Here is a 9,635-nt window from a genome sequence, read left to right as displayed (position 1 = left end):
ACTAAAAATATTAAAATAAATATTTCCCAACAAATTGAAAATAAATTAAAAAATAGTATGTATACTTAAATAACACTAAGATGAATTAACAATAAAACAAGGGTTATAGAATATCCAAACAATAACAAAATAATAGTGAAATAGTAGCAAAATAGTGAAAAAAACAACAAGAAAATAATAACAAAACAGTAAAAAAAGAAAATAATAAAAAAACAACAATTTTTTTTTTGCATATTTGAGCTGGGCTCGGGCTAAAAAAGTCTTACCCGAAGCTCGGCCCATTTTCTAAACGGGTCTTATTTTTTTGCCCAAGTCCATTTTTCGGGCTTATATTTTTACTCAAATCTTCCCACTTTTCGAGCAGGCCCTCGAGCAATGCCAGGTGACCCGGCCCATGGACAGGTCTACTGCAAAGCACAATAGCGTATGATGATAAAAGCAAGAATGAAAGTATAACAATGAATTGAAACAATTGAATTCATTTTATCTATAAGATTTCAATCTCTAAGGTATGAACCTAACCACAAAAGATATATTCCCTTTATATTTTGTGTTAACAAAAGCCCAATCTACAAATAAAATCACGATAGCACAAGGGGGAAATTTGCTATGAATTAGGAGTTTCAAGAAGAAGGATCCTCTTCATCATGGCAAAGCTCCTAAGTTTACATGAAGTAACCATGCTAAGATCAATGGCAGTTGAAAGTGCAATAAACAGTGCATCATCAGGCATACATGTTACATGATGGATCCCTACTTGTACCACTGGCTTGCTAACTTTTCCTTCACCTTCAACACTCGACCCCTTAACGAATCCCTTCACAGGTGACTTTAATACTCCCTTATCTATACACAATTAGTCACCCTTTTTCACACTAATTGAAGCGTCAGCAATGGGGATTCCATTATTACTTCCATGCTGACTAGCAACAAATTCAAACTTGTAGCCTAAGCCATCAGTTGGACCTCGTTCTCTCCATGTCTCAAGATGACTTGATGGTTTCCAGATGTTGACGGAGAAGCCATTGGGGTGGAGTATTAGCCATGCACCAAGGTTCAATCGAGAAACACGGTCTGAACTAGGGGAAGGTACAAATGGAGTGATCATTGAGGCAGCTGCAATAGGTGAGCTTGAGAGATCATATATCATTATAATCCATCCCTTCTTCCTCGCCTTTCTTTTTTCTCCTGATAATGTTGTCATCCATCCTCTCTTCTTGACCATAAAATCTAGTGGGAAGGATATGGTGTTCATAACTATTTCACAAATGTTAAACAAAGTAATCTACGAATACCTTGAAAAATTCATACAAACTCAATTTCTTAAATCATCCCTTGCATTACAGCCATATTGGAAGTGAAAAAAGGAACTTACCAGAATTTTGAACGATTGGCGCTAAACTTGTAACTGAACATGGGTTTTCTAATGTTGCCCTGATTTTGAAACACAACGGGGCTACATTCCGCTTCTTCACTGAATTGGAAGAGAAATCGGGGATCAAGTTCGGCCCGGATCGTTAAATGAAGTTTAGCGTTTGCTTTATCTGATTCGTTATCCAGTTTCATCCGCCCATTTCGAAACATTGAAGGCTTGGCTTGTGATAAACCCAAGTCCATAGTGACCTGAACCCAGCCCACCAGTTTCCTACAACAGACGCCATAAGTGCAAACCCATATGACTAGTGTAAACATCGATACGTAGTGTGATGAGCTTGTTGGAGAGATGCTGGAGTCAGAACCGTTCTTAATATTTTTAGGCCGAAACTATAAATTAGGCCCTTTTTTTAAAAAAAGCTATAAAATATAATACAATAAAAATTGAAAAAATTTTAGGGTCATAAGAGATGAAACATTGATGAAAAATTAAAAACCCTAAGCATTTAATTAATTTATTTTATTTTGAGATTTTTTTTTCCATATTAAAAGTTGAAAAAATATTATTTTGGCATCTTCTAGCCTTGGGTTGCAAATAACCCCCAAGGTCGGGCTTGGTCGGAGTGTGAGAGCGTCAAGATGGAAATCGAGGGCGAAGGTGGAGGACTCAAGGGGAGAGTCGTCAGAGTTGTTCTTGAGAGGAAACCAAGTAGTTTGAGAAGGGAATTTCTTGAGTCTGAGCTTGCAAAAACACAGCATCGTAATAGGGTAAACGCAAGAACCTGCTAGTTTGGTGTCTTACGAGAGTTCCAGAGCTAACGACTCGACGATCAAACAAACAAATGGGCAAGGATCCATTGTACAAAATACTATTTCAAGAGGTCTTTTTAAGTAGTTTTATTTTGTTTAAAAGAACAATGGTGAGCTGAAAATGCCATTGACAGTACAGAGCTTAGGAAACATCTATGTTTTGTACTGTACATAAACTAGGGAAATGGGGCTGGTCCTAAACAAAACTGGTCTTAACGTTCCACTGTCATAATTTTATAAACAAATCATTCCTTTTTCTGACTAGTAATGTACTGGCAGTTTGGTGGATTTTGCGTTGGTCTATATTGGATTTTCTTTTTTTCTCTTTCGACACTCTCTGTAAAATGGATATCAGATAAGAAATTAGATTGATTTTCGTAGGATTAAAAATAACCAAATAAAAATATAGGGATTAAATTCACAACTTTCATAAATTATAGGAATTAATTATAAAATTTAATCAAAATTATTTTATTGATGTTTCACCATTCATAAAGATTATTAAAAGACATCAAATTTCTTATCACCCCATCTAATAAGAGTTTATACCATCTCTTTACTTTTTTTCTTCACAAAATAAACAAAAAATTTCTCTATATATAATTAAAAAAAGAGAAGGTAAATTCTATCGACTGTTCTTTAACGTTAGCATCATTAAGCAAAAGAAATCATTGTGGATGATTTGTTTTCCATCTATTAAGGACTTTATCCCATCTTATCAACTATCAAGTACTTTGATGCATGCATGAAAAATTTAAGTATGATAATGTTATCTAAAAAATGTCTAATTTTGTTAATGTAAATATTATTAAACTGCCTAGAACAAATAAAAGCGAACGAATGTTTAAAGTTGAAGTTGTTATGATCAAACGATTTTCTTAAATTAGAATAGAATAACGTCTAAAGTAAAGAAACATTTTTGAAGAAAGCCTAAGAATTGAAAAAGAAAATCAATTTGAACAAGAAAAAAATTAAGCTTCGAAGAGATTTGCAAAATATAAGTAGATTCATATTTTGAACTTGATAACTCATTCTAACCCTTCAAACAGTCCCTTAAAATCATGAAAAAGTGTAAACTGAAAGTTTAGAATGTTAAATTTATAAATTTAAAAGTAAACACCTCAAAATCACTTCATATCACAAAGATCTAATAAAAAAAAAGATTTGAATGAAAAATAGAATACAAATTTTTTGAGTTAGAAAGATGAAATTGATAAATAGAAGATGAATGAATGTTCCTATGCCCTTAATTCTGAAAGAACCAACAAAGACAATCACAAGACTTTAACCCTCTAAGGTAGAAACCTTAACAACCTAAAGTGTAAAAATATTGTAAACACCGTGAAAAATAAGTTGAGTTGCTACCAAGACTTCAAAAAAAAAAAAAAATCAAACAGGAAATGGATCTTGTATAGAAAACCTCTCAAAAGATATTTTCTTTTCCAAATTCAAGATGTCTTATAATGATGGCTTCATAACATTTAAATAGGAGTAAAAACACATGAATTTAAGAAACTTATAAGGCTAGTCAACTAAAAGCTAATAACAAGGCTAATTTCAAGGAATTCTAGTCAACACAAAATAAAGAATAAAAACTATTTAGATTTCTAACGGGTCACATGCCCTTATTAAATAAAAAGAATAGGTTTAACTCATCGTAGTTAAGCCTCGTAAAATATTGATAGTCTTCTCTTTTTGTTCCAAGCCTAGTTTTTTTTTTCTTCATTCTTTTCATACAGTTACTCCAAACTCCTTGAGATAAACTTTTGAAAAATCATTAAATTCAATCCTTAAGTTGGTAGGATCTTGATCTTGTAATTAGCCTACATGAAAAACTCAAATCCTTCTTGTTGTCCAAGCTTGTATGCATGCATCTTTCTGACCCTCCTCAAAAAGATCTTTCCTCGAATCTTAGGCTACATAAAAGAGAAATGATTAAAATCAACAAGAGTAGAACTAATCAAATACTTACATAAGCTTCCAGTTGGATCATCCTTTCCTTATTTCATCCAAAAACTATCTTCAGGATCAAAGACATGAATTGATAATCCAATTCAACTTGGATAAAAAACTTATCCTTGAAAAACAAGTCATCAACATTAAACAAAGAATTGTGAGGTGCATGAATGTTCAAGTAAAAAATAATCTCTAACTTTCCTTGAACATGCATGGTCATTCCTAAGACTTTCCAAAGTTGAATTAAGAATTTCACATTGCAATCAAAATCACTAAATTTAAGAGCATTATGTAAAAATTCATCTTTAAAGCTTGAGTTAGATTTTTTTTTTTGCAATAACAAATTCATAACATTATTTAATAAATTTACCCAATGCAACCATCCTAAACAAACCTATAAGATAAATTGAACTTTCAAGCTAATGTTTAATAAGATTTGACAAAGGTTAAAACAAGTCATAAGGCAAAATCTTACAAGCAACGTTAGTAGCATAGTTATCAAGAACATTCAAGGTATACATTTTTAATAAATCATCAATTTCCAAAGTATTTTACCATGTTCACATTTTATCATTTGTGGAGAATTGTCAAAGTTCAAATTCCCTCTTTCCCATGAGTAAAATATTCTGTCAATGATAGAGTAAAGTAATTGAAAGTCGTTCAATGAGTTCTTTAAATCCTGTAGCGAAAAATAACCACTAAACAAATTTGAGTTATAGTTTGTTAAAACATAACCATTCTTCTCCATTGTATATGTATTTTCTTTCTTTTCATTTTTTTCATCTTGATAAAAGTTCTCAATTTTTATCTCATTTGAATTTTCACTTACCACCACTCACCAATGTTGGACCTTCAATTAGACTTTTATCACTTAAGGTCTATTTTCCCTTAGTCTTTTCACAAAAATTATCTTCACTCCCTATATCCCCTCACAATGATTTTGAATGCTTAATTCGTCAGAATACAACTCTTTAGGATGTCATGTTGTATCCGATTATTCTAAATTCATGGACTCTAGGAAACATTACCAATATCATCACAACTCTCACTAAATGTATCATCTCTAGTTTTGACACCGTTTTTTTGATAAAACAGGGACGAAAATTGGAGTCGCCACCAATCTTTTTAATGAGGTGTGATCGAGACACCTCGAATAGTGATTGTTTTTAATAAATAATTTGATTTTATTAAAACAACAATTTTGGTCCACAAAATTTAGAAAAACGGGTTCGGGAGTCAATTACGCATGAGGAAGGATTAGCACCCTCGATACGCCCAAAATTGGTACCTAGTTGATTACTTAATGTCTTAGTATCAAAGATTGAAAATTTTAAAGAGATTTAAAATACGATCCTTTATTGAAATGTTGAAAATTTTTAGGAAAATGACATATTTCACGTTAATCGAAAAAGAGAATTATATCCAGTAAGTTAGGACACAATGTCTTGAATTCCCGATGTGCGAATGAATGCCAAAAAATTACTTATTTAAAAGATATTTAGCTATCTTGGATTTAAAAAAAGGATCATGCCCAGTAAGTTAGGACACGATCTTTTCTTAATTCTCGAGATCATTTACAACTTGAGAAAAAAAGGATCATGCCCAGTAAGTTAGGACACGATCTCTTCTTAATTCCTGATATCGTTTAAAACTTGAGTTTGAAAAGATTTGTATATTTCGATTTATTGTGAAAATCGAAACCCAGTAAGTTAGGGTACGACCTTCTCGAATCTAAATACAAGATTTTGCTTTTTCAAAAGTCGAAAATTATGCGTCGAGATAAATTAATCTAACACGAAATAGTAGAAATGAAACACAGTGTTAATATGCGTAACAAAATGAATACAATGATGTAAGCATAAATAATACGAGCAATAGCAACGAAAATAAGATAAATAAAAAGGACAAATCAATACATACAAATAAATATATAAGCAAATAAAGTTAAAGCATTCTTTTAAAATAATAACAAAAATGTAAATAAATAAAGAAAATGAATAAAATATAAAAATAAAAAAATGTAAAAAGATGTATATATTTGTATATATATATGCATATAAAAATTATAAAATAATATATATACGTATGTATACATATATTTGTAAAAATAAAAAATATGAATATAGATATATGTAGATATGTATATAAGTTATAAAATGTAAATATATATATAATTAAATTATGAAAATATGTACGTGTATAAATATATATTATAGAAATGTATATATATATATAACAAAATTTGAGATTAAAAAGATAAAAATGAGTAAATAATAATAATAATAATAGTATCAAATTTATTAATTTTAATGAGAAAATAACCAAAATTACAAAGAAAATGGCTAAATTGAATTAAAAACAAAATTCGGGGTCAAATCGCAAAGCAATTAAAGGGGAGGGACTTTTCTGAATGCGCACATAACATGGAGGGACTAAAAGGGAAATTTTTCCTTCTCCTCCAAAACGGTGTCGTTCTAGAGAGGACCAAATTATAAATCAAAATAAATTACTAGGTGAATTAAAAAAAAGGCACTTGATTATAAAGTTATTTAAAAGCGGAAGGGCTGAAAGCGCAATTAGCCCCTCCGCATAGAAAACACGCGGATCTCCTGGTCGGGTCGGGTTACACGCGGGTTGTCCCCCTAAACGGCGTAGTTTTGGCGCCTGGAGCTATGGCCCAAAACGGCACCGTTTTATGTGCCTTTATAAATCAATTTTTTTTTAAAACTTCATTTTCTGCTTTCCCCTTAAAAAAAACTAAACTTTCTCTCAAAAATCCCTCCCCTCTAGTCCATAGCTCCGACCGATGGCCACCGTGCTGGACTCCGGTCGCCGGCGTTAGCTCCGCCGCGCACGGTGGCCGATAAAGGCAAAAAGGCTTATTTTCTAGATCTCGACCCCTCTAAACCCAAATTCGGCCTCAAAATACCAAAAAATAAAAGAAAAAGGATCCTCAGTCCTTTCAACGACTGATTCGGACGCCGGAGGAGCCTTCGACGACAAGGACGTAGCGCAGCTCCGGTGGGTTCCTCTTTTCTTTTTTACTATTTATTATTTGTTTATTATATAGAAAAAAAAGTGAAATAAAATATAAAAAAAACGAACAGGAGGAGTAAAAAAATCGAATCTAGAAATCAACCTTTCAAAAATCATTTTTTATTTTTATTTTATTTCTCAATCTCTTCCGAAAAGGCCGAACCCCTTTTATTTTTACAATAATCGGTTTTATAGCCGAAAAAAGAAAAAGAAATGAATCTCTTCCCCTGATTTTGTGGTCTGTTTCTATCTTTTCCTTGGTTGCGTGTTTGCAGGTGCAAGTGGCGACGTGACCGTGGCGGTGGCAAGTGGGCAACTGAGCAGCGACCGACGTGACAGTGGCGACTGGTCAGGGCAAGTTGGCGGCAGAAGGCTGTGGCTCCAGGCTAGGGTTTTAGTTTTCTGAAACCCTAGTTTGACTATTGGGAATTTAGGTATTGGGCTTGTTGGGCTTGGTTTTGTTTGGGCTGGATATTGAGCTCGGGTTGTAATGGTTTTTTGGGTCTAGTGGGCTGCTTGGGTTATTTTTGGGTCTGTTATTGGGCTGGGCAAAATTGGGCTTGTACAGTTGCCCCTCTTTGCTCATTGTCGTGTAACAAGAACAGAGCAAAGACCAAGAAAGACTAATTTTTCCCGGCCTCGCCGATTCTTGACATGTTCTGGTGCTTCTCTTCTTCAAGTAGCTTCATTCCAGTCCACTGCGTCTTGTCGCTTCGATCTACTCCACTGCACTTTAGAGAGATGACTTGTAATTTCAATCACTCTGCTGCAACTTTAAGGGGACGAGATTTTTGGTTTTAGTCTGCTCTACTGTGTCTCGTTGCTTCAATCCACTCTACTGCACTTTAGGGAGATCTGACTTGTAGCTTCAATCTTTTTCGCAGCACTTCAGAAGGACGAGGTTTTGGTTTTAGTCTGCTCCACTGCAATGTCAGAGAGATAAGACTTGTTGCTTCAACCTGCTCCATTGCGACCTCAGGGATATAAGGTTTGATATGATAAGATTTAATCCGACCCTTTGCGACTTCAAAGGTGTAGGATTCATCATTTTAATTTGCTCCACTGCAACTTCAAGGAGATAGGATTAGTAGCTTCAGTCTGCTACTACTGCTCAGGGAGATAGGACTAGTGGCTTAAATCTGCTTCCCTACTACCTTGGGAAGATAAGATTCGCCGTCTTCAGTCTTAATGCCAGGGAGATAAGATTCGCTGCCTTTAGCTTTAATCTGCTCCGCTACAATGCCAAAGAAGACTAGCTGTCTTCAGTCTTAACGCCAGGAAGATAAGATCTGCTGCCTTCAGCTTTAATCTGCTCCACTATAATGCCAAAGAAGTAAGATTCGTTGTCGTAGCTTCAATCTATTTAACTGCAATGTCGGGGAAACGAGATTCGCCGTCGTAGCTTCAATCTGTTCCACTACACCGCCAGGGAAGTTTTGTGGCTTCAATCTTTTTAATTGCAATGTCGGGGAAGCAAGATTCGCCATTGTAGCTTCAATCTGTTCCACTGCACCGCCAGGGAAGTAAGATTCACCGTTGTGGCTTCAATCTTTTTAATTGCAATGTCGGGGAAGCAAGATTCGTTGTTGTAGCTTCAATTTGTTCCACTGTACCGCCAGGGAAGTAAGATTCGCCGTTGTGGCTTCAATATTTTTAATTGCAATGTCGAGGAAACAAGATTCATCGTCGTAGCTTCAATCTGTTCCATTACACCGCCAAGAAAGTAAGATTCACCGTTGTGGCTTCAATCTTTTTAATTACAATGTTGGGGAAGCAAGATTCGTCGTTGTAGCTTCAATCTGTTCCACTGTACCGCTAGGGAAGTAAGATTCGCCGTTGTGGCTTCAATATTTTTAATTGCAATGTCGGGGTAGCAAGATTCGTCGTTGTAGCTTCAATCTGTTCCACTGCACCGCTAGGGAAGTAAGATTTGCCGTTGTGGCTTCAATCTTTTTAATTGCAATATCGGGGAAGCAAGATTCGCCATTGTAGCTTCAATCTGTTCCAGTACACTGCCAGGGAAGTAAGATTCGTTGTTGTGGCTTCAAATTTATTAATTACAATGTCGGGGAAGCAAGATTCACCGTTGTAGCTTCAATCTGTTCTGCTGCACCACCAGGGAAGTAAGATTCGCCGTTGTGGCTTCAATCTTTTTAACTGCAACCTTAGGGGTATGAGTAACTCCATTGATCTGCTCTCTGGGGAACATGACCTGTAAAGTCCATTTTATGAATCTATTTATGCCTAGTGTTTAGGATGTCATGATTAGAATGAATCAAATGCTCCTAACTAGATGTGTATGTATGATATTTGTAGAATGTCATGAGAATAATCCTTTTTTAATGCTTAGGTTGTCATTACTCACTGTTCATCAAAGTTTTATCACTAATGTCTTTTTGTTCAGCCGGTATCTTTGATAGAAAAACCAAAGAAATAGTCGCAATTTAGACTAGTCTTTC

General features: G+C 34.5%; 1 pseudogene; it reads right to left on the bottom strand.

Moving 5' to 3' along the window:
- Positions 1 to 568: 568 nt before the first annotated feature.
- LOC107899964 (uncharacterized) lies at positions 569 to 2,463 on the bottom strand (annotated as a pseudogene).
- Positions 2,464 to 9,635: the final 7,172 nt, after the last annotated feature.

The sequence above is a fragment of the Gossypium hirsutum genome, chromosome D06, assembly GCF_007990345.1.
Source record: "Gossypium hirsutum isolate 1008001.06 chromosome D06, Gossypium_hirsutum_v2.1, whole genome shotgun sequence".
Lineage (NCBI taxonomy): Eukaryota > Viridiplantae > Streptophyta > Magnoliopsida > Malvales > Malvaceae > Gossypium > Gossypium hirsutum.
Note: the sequence above shows the minus strand (reverse complement) of the source record. Positions and strands in the feature narration are given on the sequence as shown.